This window comes from Piliocolobus tephrosceles, chromosome 7, assembly GCF_002776525.5.
Source record: "Piliocolobus tephrosceles isolate RC106 chromosome 7, ASM277652v3, whole genome shotgun sequence".
In the NCBI taxonomy this organism is placed as follows: Eukaryota; Metazoa; Chordata; class Mammalia; order Primates; family Cercopithecidae; genus Piliocolobus; species Piliocolobus tephrosceles.
Window position 1 is genome coordinate 100,727,296 of NC_045440.1, and position 18,260 is coordinate 100,745,555.

The 18,260-nt window shown below is 37.5% G+C and overlaps 1 protein-coding gene and 1 pseudogene across 1 annotated transcript in view; one reads left to right on the forward strand and one right to left on the reverse strand.

Annotated features, from left to right (window-relative positions):
• LOC111520894 (serine/threonine-protein kinase 3) overlaps positions 1–18,260 on the reverse strand; it is a 334,853-nt gene that overhangs the window by 164,967 nt on the left and 151,626 nt on the right. The gene's annotated exons all lie outside the window — the stretch shown is intronic.
• LOC111520878 lies at positions 5,173–8,206 on the forward strand (annotated as a pseudogene).

Sequence of the window (18,260 nt, forward strand, 5' to 3'; positions counted from 1 at the left end):
ACATCCACAGCAGCTCAGAATGTTACACTTAAAGGTACTTTCTAGGCATACAGGCCTGCACAGGATGCTGAAGTGGGGGACTTACGAGGGCAAATATGAGGAAGCAATCTACCCTACTATAACCCTGAAAACAGTGGTTCAGAACCATCTACCATGTCATGGTAATGACTCTCTTTTCTCTTCCCTTTATCACAGAGGCTGCCCCTCACCCTGCCCCTGAGATGCTCCCCTGATAAAAGGGGGGGGGGGGGGGGGGAAAGGAAGCAGCCATAAAGGCAGCAGCAGGAGTGAACTCTCCACCTTAGTTATTTCCTGTTAGAAGCGGGTAAAGAATCTGCAGCCTAGAAGACTTAACAGAAGCCTGAGTATAAAGCAAGAAAATAGCTGTAGACAGAATCACATGAAAAAGTGACTATACAGGAAAAGGTGCCATTCAATGAGAAAAGGGGGAAAAGGATCACTGAAGGAAAGAAACACTCTCTTCCCTCCCTTCCCAAAAAAGGTAGAAATACAATCAAATGTTTCAGAGCAGGAATCAGGAAAACTTCAGCCCACATGCCAAATCTAACCAGTTGCCTGTTTTGGCAAATAAAGTTTTATGGGAACACAGCCACACTCATTCATTTATGTGCTGTCTATATGGCTACTTTCACATTATAATGGAAAAGCTGAACGACTGCAACAGAGTCCATATGACTTGTAAAGGCTAAAACATTTACTATCTGGCCCTTCAAAGAAAAAAGGCGCTGCTTTAGGAGGTCAGGGGTTAGAAGGGGACTGAGACGAGGCCATCAGATTTGATAATAAGTGATCTCTGGCAAATATGAAGAAACAATTTAAGAGAAGTTTAAAAGAAAGTAAAGGTATTTTAATAAAATAGAGACAATGAGGATAAGGTATTCTTTCAAACAGCCTCTAGGAACTACATGCAAGTCTGCATGGGGAAAGAAGAAATTTTCTTGATCTCACCAATCTTACTCCCCTTGGAGTCACTCTCTCCACCAATCAACCAGCCTCCCAAACTAGAAACTTTAGAATTTTGGTAAGTGATTCTAGCTCCACACTGCTTTCCATATCCTCAGTTCCAGGTGCAATGTTTAGTATACAAAAGATAATGTTTGCTGAATAAACAATTTAAGAGTACAGAATGTAGAGAGAAAAGATTAAGAGAGAAAAAAATTCTGTCCCCACTTCATACCTGGAAAAACATTCCATGCCACCTCTAAAGGCTATGTAACTTGGACTCAAGTCTTAAGACTCATCATAGGCCGGGCGCAGTGGCTCATGTCTGTAATCCCAACACTTTGGGAGACTGAGTCCAGTGGATCACTTGAACTCAGGGGTTCGAGACCAGCCTGGCCAACATGGAAAACCCCGTCTCTACTAAAAATACAAAACTTAGCCAGGCACAGTGGCATGTGCCTATAATCCCAGCACTCTGAGAGAAAGAGACAGGTGGATCATGTCAGGAGTTCGAGACCAGCCTGGCCAACATGATGAAACCCTGTCTCTACTAAAAATACAAAAATTAGCCAGGCGTGGTGGCATGTGCCTGTAATCCCAGCTACTTGGGAGGCTGAGACAGGAAAATCGCTTGAACCCAGGAAGCAGAGGTTGCAGTGAGCCGAGATCGTGCCACTGCACCAGTCTGGGTGACAGACGGAGTTGCACCAAAAAAAAGAAAAAAAAAGATCTGGTTATTTAAAAGAGCCTGAGACTCCTCCCCTTTCTCTTGCTCCTGCTATCACCATGTGACATACTCATGCCCCCACTGCGTCAGGAAATAAAAGCTTTCTGAGGCCTCACCAGAAGCCAAGCAGATGCTAGCACCATGCTTGTATGACCTGTAGAACTGTGGGCCAATTAAACCTCTTTTCTTTATAAATTACCCAGCTTCAGGTATTTCTTTATAGCAATGCTAAAACAAGCTAACACACACACACCAAAGCCTAAGATTTACATCTATGTTTCCTACTAAAAATGTTATAGATTTGGCTATTAAATTTAGGTCTTTGGGCCGGGTGCGGTGGCTCAAGCCTGTAATCCCAGCACTTTGGGAGGCCGAGACAGGCGGATCACAAGGTCAGGAGATCGAGACCATCCTGGCTAACACGGTGAAACCCTGTCTCTACTAAAAAATACAAAAAATCAGACAGGCGTGGTGGCGGGCGCCTGTAGTCCCAGTCACTTAGGAGGCTGAGGTAGGAGAATGGCATAAACCTGGGAGGCAGAGGTTGCAGTGAGCTGAGATCTGGCCACTGCACTCCAGCCCGGACGACAAAGCAAGACTCCGTCTCAAAAAAAAAAAAAAAAAAAATTTAGGTCTTTGGTGCATTTTGAATTAACATTTTTATATCATATGAGGTAGGTGTCTAATTTCATTTTTGTACATGTGGATATCTAATTGTACCAGCACACTATGTTGTTTTAACAGCAAATGAGAAAATATATAAGATAATTTGATACTACAAATATTTGTGGTTGTTAAAATTCAGGTACTAAGCAAACAGCTCAGTAGGATACTACAACAAACATGTAACTAATTCTCCTGTCTCTAGTTTCTCCTTCAATATCTGTTTCATATCTGTTTAAAACACAGTCCAGTAACGCAACAACTCTACATAAAACTAAAGATACCTACTCCTGACAGAATTAGAATTTCTGGAAATTGTAAGACAGAACTTGCTCCTGATTTTTCCAGTTTATACAAGCTATCCACAATACTTAGCTCATGGCCTCTTTTCTCTCTTTTCAATTTTCCAGGCTCATCTCTTACCATTTGTTGTCAACCACTTGGTCTGGCCACACAATGTTACTAGACACATCCAATGTGAAGTACTCTTGAAAGACTGTAGATTCCTCATGCTAGACTTTTGGCTTTCCTTACCCTGGGGGTTCTCTGAAGCAGAAAGAATTTTATTTATCCCTACATTCAAGAGTCCAGCAGAGTGCCCAACACAAAGCAGGTGTTTCACAAACACTTGCTAAGTTAAAGGAATACACAGGCAGGCATAGTGGCTCACACTTGTAATCCCAGCACTTTGGGAGGCAGAGGTGGGAGGATCACTTGAGGCCAAGAGTTAGAAACTAGCCTGGGCAAAAACAGTGCAACCCCATCTCTACAAAAGCAAAATTTTAAAAACTAGCCAGTCCTGGTGGTATGTGGTTATGCTCACAGCTACTCAGGAGGCTGGGGCAGAAGAACAGTTTGAGGCCAGGAGTTCAAGACAGCAGTGAGCTATGATCAGACCACTGCACTCTAGCCTGGGCAACAGAGGAAGATCCTGTCTCCACTCCCCTCCCCACTCCAAAAAAAAGGAATGTGCCTATAATTGGAAGACAGTGATGAAGTTAAAGGAATAAAGTAGACCAAGGTGATAGGTTTGGAAAACGTTAAATCACCTTGTTTGGCAGGAAAATTGTCTATACAGGGGGATGCTGAGAGAAGGCTGGAAACCTGGGTGGGACAGCAAGAGTAAAGGCCAAGTGAGGAATTTGTACAGTAATAGTTTTTTAGGGTAACTTGATGGATTTTTAGACACAGGTTATACCACTTCTCTTTTCCCCCAATAATAGATTTGTGACTTTGGCTAAATTATGTGACTCAGAAAAGACTCAAGTACTTCATACACAAAATTAGACTACTCTCTTTAGAATGATAGGCTCAGCTGGTAGGCCTATCACCCTAGACACAGAAGAAAAAAAATTCATGCTATAATAAGGAAACTTGATAGTCATTTACAAGAGTTTACCAACTTTTGAGCAATGAAATCTATTTTCCAAATAAACTCATACATGGAACCCTAGTACAGAATCCTTTTTTAAACCCACAATAATTGAAAGTGGCATGAAAAAAACTGGAGGCCCCACACACCCACCTTCCTTCCTCTCACAAACATTAGTTCATATAATCAAGTGAACTTCAAATCAAATATGGGGAACCCTAAAGCACTATTTAGAACACGGTCAAAAGTTTACTAATCTAGAGGGATCTAGGTAAAGTCATACAATCAAGACTCCCCTTTGTGGCTACTGATAACGAAAATAAATGCTAGGGAGGAAACAAAGAAAAAAACTAAAGATGGAAAGGAAGTCCTACTGTAATTTTCCTGGCCAGACCAATAGAGGGCATAAACTAGGATGGTAGTATTAAAAACACAGAAGCCAAGCAAATATAACATACAGAAACAGTTTCTACTTTGTTTTCCATATTCTAGATGGGAACCCTGCTGATCCAGGAGAGACTGCCCCTCCCAAGGCTAGCTACTTCTTAGACAGCAAACTACCCCTCCTTAAGTGCTTTTCACATGCAAACCACTCAATCTAAAACTACCTCCCATCCATTCCCAATGTTCAGCTCTCAAAGAACTCTTATATTCTGGGACTATTAGAATAGTCCCCTGTTCTAACAATCACACCAGGGCCAGATATCAAACATGCGGCTGCTCTTATATGTGAATATGTCGAGATTATTAAAATCAGCCAATTCTCCTTACCCTGCATCGCCTGTTCCTTCTCACTAAGATCATGATAAAGTCTCTCCCCAATGATTTCCCTAGATATTTCTGCCTCCTAACCAACCCTGGTGCTTCCCTATGAGCACTATGTGGCGTGGCATATATGCCACCCTATCTGATGTGCCATGCCCTCTCCGCTTAGAAACTGTATCAATCTTTTCAATGGCAGTTGTCTCCTGACCTATTAGTTTCACCATGTTTGAATAATAATATAAACTACATTTTAAAAAGAGTTCAGAACCAAGCATCAAACAAACAGCATATATTGAGATAATAAAACGTGAAGTATTAAGAAACAGCATGGCCGGGCATGGTGGCTCATGCCTGTAATCCCAGCACTTTGGGAGGCTAAGACGAGAGGACTGCTTGAGCCCACATGTTCCAGACCAGCCTGGGCAACACAACGAGACCCAATCTCCACAAAAAATTTTAAAAATTAGCAGGGGTGGTGGCACATGCCTGTAGTTGCAGCTACTTGGGAGGCCAAGGTGGGAGAATCACTTGAGCCTGGGAGGTCAGGGCTACAGTGAACCCTAATGGTATCACTGCACTCCAGCCTGGGTGACAGGGAGGGATTGTCTCAAAAAAAATAAAAAATAAAATAAAATAAAAATAATAATAATAATAAACAGTATGAAGATGAGATTTTCTAGTTATGAGAAATGCCAAAGCAGAATATGTTTTAAGAGATAAACCTGACATAAAGTAAATGTCTTTTTTTAATTAAAACACATTAACTATGAATATGTTTAACATCTTTTATCTTCATCATTCAAGATATCTGAGCCAAAAACCTAGGCCAATAATCCTTGAGTCTCATTTACATTCCACATTTAGATCATCAGAATATACAAATATCCAGAATCTGGCCACATCTCAACAACTTTACCTTTACTACCCTGGTTCAAGCCACCATCATCTCTTACCTGGACTCCTGAAGAAGTAACCTCCTCACTATTCACCTGGCTTCCATTCTTGTCCTGCTACAATCCCTTCTCAATGAAGAATGAGCCCTTTAAATCACAGTCAGACCATACCATTCCTCTGCTCGAAACCCTGCAATGGTTTTCTGTTTCACTCAGGGTAAAAGTTAAAGGTCCTGCTGTGGTTTAAGAAGGCTCTAAGTGATCTGTTCCCCTGCCATCCCTCTGATCTCATCTCCTACTTCTTTCACCATCTTATCCAGCTCCAGCCACTTAAACCTCCTTACTGTTTCTAAAACATCAAACACAGTCACACATCAGTTTCCTCTGACTAGAACATTCTTTCCCCAGAAATCTGCATTGCTCATTTACTTACCTCCTTTACATCTCTACTATAAGTCACCTTATTAGACAGGCCTTTCTTGACCATCCTACATATAATATCACAAACATATCTGTCATTCTGTATCCCTCTTATCCTGCTTTTTCTTCATAGCAGTTATCAGTATCTGATATATAATAGTTTTCGCTTTTTTGTGTTTTTTTTTTTCCTGAGACAGAATCTTACTCTGTCTCCCAGGCTAGGGGGCAGTGGCACGACCTCAGCTCACTGCAACCTCTGCCTCCTGGGTTCAAGCAATTCTCCTGCCTCAGCCTCCAAAGTAGCTGGGACTACAGGCGTGCACCACTATACCTGCCTAATTTTTTTATTTTTAATAGAATTATTTCACTATGACCAATTGTTTCACTATGTTGGTCAGGCTGGTCTCGAACTCCTGACTTTGGGTGATCCATCTGCCTCAGCCTCCCAAAGTGCTGGGATTACAGACGTGGACCACCATGCCCGGTTTTTTGTGTGTAATTTATTGTCTCTCCCCATTACAAATAGGCACCTAAGAAGCTGGAACTTTGTTTCATTCACTGCTATGTATGAGTGCCTAAAATAGCGTCTGAGCAGGCACTGAGTAAATATGAAATTAATTAATATACCAAGAATTTGGCCTTCCTGAGGGATTTACACTTGCACTGCTCAAAAATCCATAAACCTAGCAAAGAGACAAAACTGGTTCACTAGTGGTAATATATACAAATGTAAAAATAAAAATGTAGTCTTCTAAGAAAGATGGAAGGCTTGACAGTAAATGATTAATTACCAAAAAAATAAAGTATAAATGAGAGATTGGCAACCATGTGAACTCACCTCAAGAGAATAATAGATACCTACAAATGAACATGTGAAAAACTTTATAATAAAACTATATAATTAAGCACAGAGAATAAGAATATCCTGCCAAGATTTGCTAACTTGGCAAACATCCATATTAAACTCAGCTTCCCCAATTCCAGATACAAATGGAATTGTGAATTTGGCAATTCACTGGAGAGAAAGACTGCATTACAATGTAGGTTCACATTAAAGTTACCTCATTCTTCTCAACTTAGATCTGACCCAGAGGAAAATTTTTAACAGATTCTATTGGACATGTGCCATACTATAGTCAGTGAAGTTCAAAATTAACATTTTAGATGTTAACCTAAATGATTTGTTTTCCTAAAACTAAACTGTACTAAAAAAATATGCATTATGAGTATAAAATGAATTATTTTAAATAATATTTTGTCAAAGAAAAAGCAATTTATAACACCAGTCCTTCCCTCGTATTTTGATTTCATTCATGTAGTGCCTCATCCATGGCTGAACACATGGTAGCACTCAAGCTGTTCACTGATAAGAGAGACATAATATTCTTTCCTTCAAGGTTTATTCAATATAGATATGTCCACCTCAACATTCCCAGTTATTAAAAAAAAAAAGCAAATGAAAATTATGTACCCCAAATTTGTATATAAATGTATTAATCATTTATTTAACAATTAGTATGTCACAAAGCATAGTATTAGATACTGAAGACACAAAATAAAAATTGCACATGCTGCTATCAATAAATTCATAATGTGGTAGGGAAATCATATAAACTATAACAGAAAATGATAACTTCTATGATCTTGGGGTACACAGGATGCAAAGGAAGCCCAGAGGAAAAGTTTCCGAGACAGAATGCGTAGAAAAAGGATGGGAGAAAATGCAGGCACAAAGTAACACTGAGAAGAGGGCAGAGGTAAACCTAACGCTATCTACAAATGATAGTATGGCTAAAGGAAAGGAAATGTCACATGAATAAAGACGTATGCAGAGCCCAAGGCCTTACATGACACCCTTAAAAATCTGGCTGTTAATGGGGAGGATCCTAAGTAAGACAGTAATATGAGCTGTGTTTCATTTAAGATGGTCAATCTAGCAGTATCGTGAAGTTTACTTTAGAAAGGAGATTGAGACTGCAGATTATTAAATCAGTTAGTACTGATCCAGAAGAAGGGAGAACGGTGGCAGCGGTGGTGGCTTTGGCAGCTCAGGACTGAGTGCAAGTAACAGAATCGGCACGATTCTCCAGAGGTTCTTCAGGTTCTCCTCTGTCTTTCGGTCAGCAGTCTCAGTCCGTTTGCAGAGGAACATTGGTGTTACAGCAGTGGCGTTTAATAAGGAACTTGATCCTGTACAGAAACTCTCCATGTACAAGGTTAGAGAATACAAATCTAAGTGACAGATCTGGAGGATCTGTTGATATTGGTCCAGAGTACCAGCAAGAGCTGGACAGGAAGCTTTTTAAGCACAAGCAAAGGTATGGTAAAGCAGACATGAATACATTCCCTAACTTCAACTTTGAAGATCCCAAATTTGAAGTCATCAAAAAACCCCAGGCCTGAAGAAATAAAGTAAAATTAATCTGGTAAGTTGTCAAGGGTTAGCAGTACAACTAGCTAGAAGTTTCAGAATAAACATACATTCACAACTGTCAAATGTTCTTTTAATCTCGATTCCAAATAAATTATTTGGTGATGTGGAGTATTAAAAAATCTGGAAGGAAAAATAAAGATGTGGATGAAAAGAAGGGGATATTACTTGAGAGATATTAAGAAAGTTATAGAGATGGGAACTGGTGAATAATGAAAACTTGAATCAGCTCAGTGGCAGTGGAGCTGGACAGGAAGGAGGGAAGGAAACATCAACAGGACCTGGTGACTGATTAAAGGCAGAAGATTGGGCCAGACACAGTGGCCTGCAATGCCAGCACTTTGGGAGGCCAAGGCAGGCAGATCACTTGAGTCCAGGAGTTTAAGACCAGCCTGGGCAACATGGTGAAACCCTGTCTCTAAAAGAAAAAATATATATACATACAAAAATTAACCAGGGGTGGTGGTGCATGCCTGTAGCCCCAACTACCTGGAAGGCTGAGGTGGGAGGATCACTTGAACCCAGGAAGCAGAGGTTCCAGTGAGTGGAGATCACGCCACTGTACTCCAGCCTGGGTGACAAAGTGAGACCCTTTCTCAAAATAAAATAAAAAATAAAGGCAGAAGATTGGATAGAAGGAGGATACTCTTGGTTAATGGCACCACCACCCAACCAATTGCTTCAAATATATAGTTGGTTCAGATATAAAGGGAGAAACAAGTCTGATGAAAAAACAGTGAAAACAACTTGGAGATACTGGATTTGAATTATTTCAAAATAGTAAAGAAAAGAAAATTATATAAGCAGATTATCAGAAATAAGTCTAGAATTCAAGACAGAGATAAAAGCTGGAGGAAAGCCAGGAAATGGTGATCTCCTAGAAATCAAAAAAGGTAAGAGATTTAACAAACAGAGAATGGTTACCAATGCCAAATAGGAGTAAAGGTGTTAATAATTTCAGTAGGGTGGTAGGGAAGACACAGCCAAAGTCTGTTCAGGGATACATGAGAAGCAAGTGAGCAAATGGAAGCAGCAAGTATCCATTAGTCTTTTTACACGTGGCTCTGACAGAAGGGGTAAGACAGCAGTAAAGAACTGTTCTCTACTGCTGTCTTTCAGAGCCTTTCTTTCAGAGTCACATATAAAGCAACTCACTGGAACCTCTGCTTCCTGGGTTCAAGTGATCCTCCCACCTCAGCCTCCCAAGTAGCTGGGACTACAGGCATGCATTTTCTATACTATTTTGAGATAATTCAAATCCAGTATCTCCAAGTTGTTTTCACTGTTTTTTCATTCTCCCAAAGGAGAACTGTTTGTCTCCTAAATCAAGGAGCACGTGAGCCTGTGAAGTTCCATAGCAGAGAGGAAATAAGTGATAGGAGAAAAAAAAAAGAAGGAAGAGGCATACCCTTCTATAATGCTGCAGCCAGAAAAGGGTAAAATGAGGCCCGAAAGTTCAGGCATATGTATATGGCCATTTAACTAGGGCTTTTTAAGCAATAAGCATGCTGTGCTTAGGCTATCTCAGCACTATTGTTAAATGTTTTAATTACGTAATTTTTGATACTTTTGATACTTTTAATTATGTAACTTTTGATAACTTTGATACATTCATGTTATCATATGTTGTAATTATTGTTGTTACTATTACATTTTCTCTATATAGCACTATGTATGGGGCAACATACTAAGTAGCTTTACAAAAATTATTTCTTTTAATCCTCACCAAAATTCTATGAGGAAGTATTTCTCCATTTTATATATGAGAAAACTGAGGAATAGAAAGGTTAAATAACTTGCCCTCAAATACTCAGCAAACAAAGGACAGAGTTGAAAATGGAACCCGGGCAGTCTAGCTCCAAAGCCCATGATCTTAACCATCAAGTTATGCTACCTCTTTTCAGGTGGATAAAGAATACTTTTGGTTACTAACTTAATCTGAAGACAATTACTTTCTAGCAGGAAATATTTCTAATTATACAATACATGTAGGAGAAAATTGAGTCTACTGATCAGAAACTTGCTAGACTATATTATTAAGTTAAAAAACACACAGAATTAAAAGTAATGTTATTTAAAACATCTGTACATTTTTAATCTATATAAACATGTACATATAACAATAGTTCTTACCTATATAAATATGTACATATAACAATTGTTCTTAAATTTTACCATGCATCAGAATTTCCTGGTGGGCTTGTTCAAATGCAGACTGCTGAACCCCTACTTCAAACTCCAATCTTTCCCCATTACTTAACAAAATAAAGTACAAGTTCTTCTCAGCATGGCTTACCTCTGGTCATGAGGCATTGTCTAATTATTCATCTTTCAGTATGTTTTTAGTACATTACCTTTTTTTTTATGCTTTCCCTAATACAACCCTTCCTAATAAAGCCATACATTCCTTCTATGACTCCAAAGCACCTCTAAAATAGTAAAAAACAGAACAACAATGATAATAGTATCAATTAACTCTGTGGGGTATTCCCCAAGGAAACATGAATTACCTCATTCAATCCTTATAACAACTTCTCAGGATAAAGATTATAATTATTCTCACTGTACATATGGGAAAAATATGTGTTAAAGACAAAAAGTACAAGGCACTCCAAGATTATAATAGGTAGATCTAACCTGTTTATAGTTATTGTACTGGCAGTGTCCTATTATAAGAGTATAAGTTACACAGACTATGAATTTCAGGATGCCAAATAATTCCATTTCAAAATGACACTTTCAAAACCAAATTATTAATTATAAGACCAAAGTCATATAGTTAAAATTTTAAACACATTATTTAAAATGAAATTTAAATTTGTCAGCTCTTTTTTTTCCCTTAGCAAATGGAGCTATTACCCATCTGACACAGAATGTAATAAACATAAACTATCCAAAACTAATAAAATGGCATTTGAAAATGTCCTTGCAATATTGGTCATGATAAAGGTAAAATAATATGTCAAGTTCCTGACAATCCTAGTAGTGCATAAAGTACTTCCCTTTTGGACAATGCTAACTTCCTTATGATTGAATTAGATCCATGACTTAATATACATCATTTGTAAGATTTTATTTTATTTTTTTTTATAAAAAGCAGACTTCTTTCATAGTAAATTTCAAAATGAAAACCAGTATTTTTTTTACAGAGGAAAAATACCTAAAAGTCCAAATACTGATCTTACAAAGAGACATGAAAGGTAAAATCAAGTATGAACCAGGCCTGGATCCCCATATCTTCAGTTTCTATTTATCAAACAGAAAAATCTTTCCAACTTTCTCCTTTCCTGTATAAGACCAAAACTATGCAATATTCTGTTTGTATTACAATTACACTAATTCAATGCAGGTCACTTGCTTTTTACTGAGTCCAGATGACATTCAGTAAACTAAACATGGGCCAATTAGTTTTAAAAAAAAGGAAGAAAAGAAAAAAGGAAGAAAGGAGTATGTTCTGATTGCCTTTGGGTAGGTCATACAGTGGCTACAGAGCATCACAGCCTGAACTTCATTTTGGCTAACACCAACCATACGGCTAACATTAAGGACTAGCATTTTTTATTCCTTTCAGATTTCTCACGTTTGGAAATTCCAATTTAAATACATTTTCTGGTGAAAGTGAGGACAGCACTCCTGCATAATATCAGTTTTCCCCTAATTCAACTCCAATGTCTTATTTTGGAGCTACTAAAATGGAGTCTGCACAATGTCTAAAAAAGTGTAATAATCCTTTTGAACCAGTTTATGTATTACAGTTATAAATGAGCAAATGAAACTGATGATTTAGCTGACACAAACCCACACAAAAAAAGATGGTCTAAAGCTATGAAGTTTCAACATCAATGTTTGTAATCTCAAATCAACCTGAACCACCATACAATTAGATATATGATAAAATAAGTAACAGAAATATTCATAACTAAAAGCAGTATTATTTTTAAATATCTTATTAGGTGTTGGCACCCAACATTTTCTTACAATCTATCATGTAAAGAAATCTGTTTTACTATTCCTTTTAAACTCTCTACTCATGCTACTTTAGTTGTATTTCTAGAAATAAATAATAAACTGTTCACTAATTTTTTTTGGCTAAGAAACTTTTTAAAAGTTATAATGTAACTAAGTTAAAATGTACATATAATCATAATTTGATATCAGACTGCTTTCATACAAAAAACCTACATTAATTACTTCCTCAAGTAAATTTACACTTTATCAATTGTTGGTATTTTAAATTAATAAGTACTCAAAAGAAACTATTCATTCACCAATATTACAAAAATGGAAGTCTCCAAATATGTAAACTAGCTTGATTTTTAGATTTGTTACTTATTTAGTCTAATTTTTTTAAACTTGCCTAAATTTAACTGAAGAATATTATGTTCCTGCAAGTGTTCATGAATACAAAGATACAGTAATGAAGATGGAAATTATTTACTCTAACAATTCTGACTGCATGACTGTTAAATCACTTACATACGGTCAAATGATCTACAAGGAAGCAGGGAGGTCCTGAAATTGTATACTCATATCCATTTTCAACTACTGCACAGGTGACACAACCAATCAAGGCATTACTGAAACAGAATGGGAATAGAAAGCACTTAGTGAATAAAAGTGACTTCTTTAGACAAAAATGTAGAGGTTAGCTTGTGACCAAGGTGCAAGAAACAGCAGCACCATTCCTCCCATTGTTTGTTCATATTAAGAGAAAAGTAACACCAATAAGAGGCAAAGGACAGAGGACAGCAACACCAGCAAAGAGTCAGGCAGCAGTGGGGTCAGAGCACAAGAACAGTATTAAGAGTTAAACATGGAGCACAGAAGGGGTGGTTTAAAATGTCAGTTTTGCCCAACTATTTATAGCACAGTTCTTACATATAATTGAATCAATAAGCACTATTCCCAAAAGCTTGGAAATAAATGTTACAATGAAATGTTGGTTATGTAAAAATCTTATTTAATGCAGTAATTACTATTTAGAAAAGAGCAAATATAGTAAATATTAAGTAAAAATTAAAAATAATTAAAATGGGCTTATGGTCTGAAATATAATAGGACATATTACGGGAAATGCATTACAACTATGCATAAAGCTGTGAAAAGGCAACAGTTATATTAATCTGTAGAAACAGTACTACTCTAAAAATTACAATAGGGAGATATACTTTTATTTTTTTTTCTTTTCACACAAGGTCTTATTCTGTCACCCACACTGGAGTGCAGTGGCATGATCATGGCTCACTGCAGTCTCAACCTCCTGGGCTCAACCGACCCTCTCAACTCAGGTTCCCGAGTAGCTGGGACTACAGGAGCATGCCACCACACCCAGCTAATTGTTTTTGTATGTTTTGTAGAGGCAGGGTTTTGCCATGTTGCCCAAGCTGGTCTGAAATTCCTGGGCTCAAGTGATCCACCCACCTCACTCTCCCAAAGTGCTGGGATTACAGGCATGAAGTACCATGCCGGGTCCAATGTGGATATTAATCCTCCTGAAATAGATGGGATTTTAAAAGCAATACTCAGTTTCAATGTTGAAATGTGCTCTCCTTTGACTGAAAACGACATGACACTGTGAAAGCTTTCTTCTAACAAGGGAATTTTTAGACCTTCACACAACAAGTTTTCATAATGTTTACTACTTTCAATAAGCTTCATGACTATTGATGCTTTGGGGAAAATTTACTTTTTGTTTCTTCATTTGCTTTTCAAAACCAAAGGCATACAGTAATAATTCATTATGCTTTTACAACCAGGTTTCATCTGATGTCAATGTTATCTTTCATATATTTTTAAGTGTTTTTCCATGTTAACATGAAGGTGTGTTTCTTAACTTTACATAGCAAGAAACGAAGACACGCCTTTGTTTAATTTAAATATTTTGGCTCCTGGCCAGGCACGGCAGTTCACGCCTATAATCCCAGCATTTTGGGAGGCTGAGGCAGATGGATCACCTGAGGTTAGGAGTTCAAGACCAGCCTGGTCAACATGGTGAAACCCCATGTTTAATAAAAATACAAAAATCAGCTGGGCGTGGTGGTGTATACCTGTAATCCCAGCTGCTTGAAAGGCTGAGGCAGGAGTTATTTGTTATATGTTATTCCATCTTCCCTATTCTATTCTACTCATTCAGAGACAGGATCTCACTCCATCACTCAGGCTGGAGTGCAGTGGCACGATCATGGCTCACTGCAGTCTCGACCTCCTGGGCTCAAGCGATTCTCCCACCTCAGTCTCCCAAGTAGCTGGGACTACAGGCACAAGCCACTATGCCAAGCTAATTTTTGTATTGTAGACACGGGGTTTCACCATGTTGTCCAGACTGGTCTAGAACTCCTGAGCTCAAGTGATCTGCCTGCCTTGGCCTCCCAAAGTGCTGATACAGGCTTGAGCAACTATGCCTGGCCTCCGTATTCATTTTATTCAAAAGAATTTTATACAGAAAATTATGGCAAAATTTCAAGGAAGAATATATTCTTTTGTAGTTCTATAATCTAGTGGAAAAATGTGATATAAAAAATGTAAAAGTTAATGATATACTAGTGAAGGGCTCCTCATATTCAATTAACTTTGATTTTATTCTCAATTTATTTTATACTACCATTCTTCTTATGAACATATCTTCAACACTTTCATTGTACCAATAAACAATACAATAATTAACAATTTGCATTCATTATTAAAGTATTAAATTTAAAACTCCAAAGCACCTACTTGAAAGGAACATTCCAATATAATTTAAATATTCTTGGTTATTTGCTCACATTTCCTTAAATATAAATATAGTATACCTAACAAATAATAAACATAATTATAAATATTACCACATTTTACAATTTTTTATTCCAATAAAGAAAACATATGCTCAAATAATGGAATTTAACTATAAAACCTATTTTTTAGCTCATTGAAAAAACATAAAAAAGGGATGATTAAACTATTTACCTGTCTTAAATATTTAAGAGGATATGTTTATTTATACTACTATATTTATGTTATATAAACTATATATTAATGCATTTATACACTATAGTAATATGTATTTATATACTATAAAAATATAATACTATATATAATACTGGCTTTCTAAATACATTTCCTAATTTCCTTTATTTACTACTTTAACTCTGTAGTTTATAATTTACAAATTTCCCAGCACTATATCTTCCACACAAGAAGATTTCCCTTTCTAGTGGCTACAACATACAATGTTTAAGGACTAATTAATCATAGATTGGTTAATGAATCTACAAAATATTTAGATCTTTTATTTCCATTTTTCTTTCCTGCTAACTGACTTTTGACCATGTTAGTGTTTATTAAGCTAAAAATCCAAATTAGCTAAATGCTTGCCCTCCCAAATAGGAGGTAGTCTAAAACAAAGGTGTTGGCTGACTGCAAGTTCTGGTGGAATTTACCTATTAATCAGTTCTACACCATTTTGTCAAATCTGACCCAATATAGTGCCAAAAGAACATTCTTAAATATTAAGACTTTTATCTTTGGCATACAAGATTCATTCATCCAACAAATATATACTGAGTAACTACTATAGGCCAAGCACTGTTCTAGTGCTTAACATATATTAGTGAACAAAAGAAACAAGAAATTCCTGCTTCATGTTGCCAATTTACCAACCCTGTGCTGTGCTCCACACCAAAAATACAAAACTGAAGATACTATGTCTTACTTAAAGAATATATAACCTAATTAAGGCAAGAAAAAAGTCCTCAATGCAACTTATCATATAATGCTAAAATAGGCATATGTAAATGGTAGCAGAAGCATATATAAAGTGCCATGGAGAGTAGGGAGGAAGAAGCCTCTGTACAGATGTTATTGAGTACAACATTACAAGGACTATAATTCTCTCTGCCTCTAACAATCAAACACAGGCATTCCAACTTGAGAACAGATATGCCCAAGACAGTAACACAGCTTTATATCTAACTCTATGTTGTCTTTCTCAGAGGTAAATCAAGGTGCTGCTTTACAGACCTTCATAATTTATGTCCCCTTAGCATCTTCAAGAGTTAATGAAAAGGGAGGGAAAATTCTAATCACTACATGCTGACACTTGCTGGTAGCCAGGAAAAGTTCTCAAACAATAATTTAAAAAATTAAGTTGTATACACTTTCTAGGTCAACGGTGGGCCTCAATAATCCCTACCATTCCAATATAGAAAGACAAATATCACAAGTTCTCACTCATATGTGAGAGCTCAAACCACTGGATCTCATGACATACACAGTACAGTTGCCATCACCAGAGGCCAGGAACAGGAGCAGCGAGGGAGGGGTGAAATTGAGGGAAAAGGGATATAAATGTATTTATTAGCACTGAATTGTACAGTTAAAAATGGTAAAGATGGTAAATTTTAAAAACATTTTCAAAAATAATAATATTAATAATTATCCTTACCATCCTTATCTCTCATTCACATGGAGACATTAGCTACCATTTATTAAGTGCCTCCAGCAGGAGAGGCACTGTGTACACCCTTTATATAACATTATTTCTAAGGCTTAAACCTTTAGAAGATTAGTATTTTTATTACCCAGTTTTTCACATATGAAGACTGAGGGTGGGAGAGATTGTATAATTCGCCCAAGGTTGGGTACACCATTTGGCCTGGAACGTAAAAGAAATCCATATGAACACAAAGTCAAGGACCTTTTCACTCTACCTCATAGCTGCCCACTCTCATAAAGAATCTAATATTGAGGGATATTAATTTCTCTTCTATGATTATTTTTAACCATCTTATATGTAGATACATATGTAAACTGATCTAAAACAGTTTACATCCTTGTTGAAAACAGGATCACATATGATTACCTAGCCTGCTAACCTAGACAGGCAGATGGATAGACAGGCAGGTGGAAGAATGAACAAAATCTCAAGTATAATGACATCCAAACTGTTTAAATCTACTGCACAGTGTTCTTATAAATCTTCAATGGCAAGTCCATTTGACTGACACTATTTCTAAAAGAACAATTAGGCTAGGCACAGTGGCCCATGTCTGTATTCTCAGCATTTTGGGAAGGCAAGGCAGAAAGATCACTTGAACCCAGGAGTTTGGGACCAGCTTGAGCAACATAGGGAGACCCTCATCTCTACAAAAATATTTAAAAATTAGCTGGGTGTAATGGCACACACCTGTAGTCTCAGCTACTCCAGAGGCTGAGGTGGGAGGATCACTTGAACCTGGGAGATTAAGGCTGCAGTGGGACATGATTGTGCTCCACTGCCCTCCAGCCTGGGCAACAGAGAGCTCAAAAAATAGAAAATAATAAATAATAAAAGAAAGCACAATTAAACAAAAAATAAACTTACCTTGAGATCTTTGTAACACCTTTATTATCCCTATTACCTCATCTTCTATTAATGTCACTATTAGTGAGCCACTTCTGGCTCACTCCAGCCACAGTGGTCTCTAGTTAAGAATCAAAGAGCCAAGCATGTTCCCATCTCACATAGACTTTGTACTGTCTGTTCCCTCCAACCAAGGCAGTCTTACCCCAAATGGCTCCCTCCCTTGTGCGCTTCAGTCTTTAGCTTAAATATCTCCTCCTTAACAAGGCATCCTTGACTACCATTTAAAAGTACAATCAGACCTTCATACTCCCTAATCACCATCCAATGATATATTTTATGTATGTGTTACATTTATTATGTCGAATCCAACCAGAATATAAACACAATGAAGGCAGGAATTTTTGTTTTACTCAAGGCTATATATCCTGCCCATAGAAAAGTGGCTGATGCACAACAAATATTTGTTGAATGAATAAATGAACTTTGTGGCCAGGCACAGTGGCTCATGCATATAATCTCAGCACTCTGGGAGGCCAAAGGAAGGATCGCTTGTGTCTAGAAGTTCGAGACCAGCCTGAGCAACATACTGAGACTTCACCTCTACACAAAACTTAAAAATTAACTGGGTGTGGTGGCATGCACCTGTAGTCCCAGCTACTCAGGTCTACTTGGGCTGAAGTGGGAAAATCTCTTGAGCCCAGGTA